Raw genomic sequence first — 612 nt, forward strand, 5'->3', positions numbered from 1 at the left:
AACTATATAAAAAATTACTCAAAAATAAAAAGAAGAAAATAAATAATGCAGAAAAGAAAAAATGTTGGGGCGCTGCCCTGTGGGCCTGCTAGACCTAGGGTGTGCAAATATAGGCCCAGAAGGGCCAGCAGGCTCACAGGGCAGCGCGGCCTAGTTAGGCCCAGAAGCCTGTTATATAGAGGAGTTCGAATGGGCAGCCGCGGCTGGGTTTATAAACCAGTGCGGCTGCCCTTCGCTCGGCGAGGTGGGACTAAAAGTAGCGCACTGCGGGTGGTAGCGCAGGGCCATTAGTATCGTTTGGTGGCTCCAACCGGTACTAAAAGGTTGCCCTTTAGTACCGGTGGGAGCCACCAACCGGTACTAATGGCCCTCGTTTCCCGCCGCTTGGGCTGGCTAAAATTGGCCTTTAGTACCGGTTGGAGCCACCAACCGGTAATAAAGGCCCATCCTATATATATGGCACTTACGAAAATTCAGTTATCGTCGCCAGTTTGTTCCACTTTTCTCGCGCGCGTGAGTCTCGATCTCGACGACGCCGATGCCGCCGCGCCGCCGTGCTGTCGCCCTCGCCGCCCCCGCCGCCCGTCATCGTCGTCGCCGCGTGCCCCGCCC

This window comes from Triticum aestivum, chromosome 3B, assembly GCF_018294505.1.
Source record: "Triticum aestivum cultivar Chinese Spring chromosome 3B, IWGSC CS RefSeq v2.1, whole genome shotgun sequence".
Lineage (NCBI taxonomy): Eukaryota > Viridiplantae > Streptophyta > Magnoliopsida > Poales > Poaceae > Triticum > Triticum aestivum.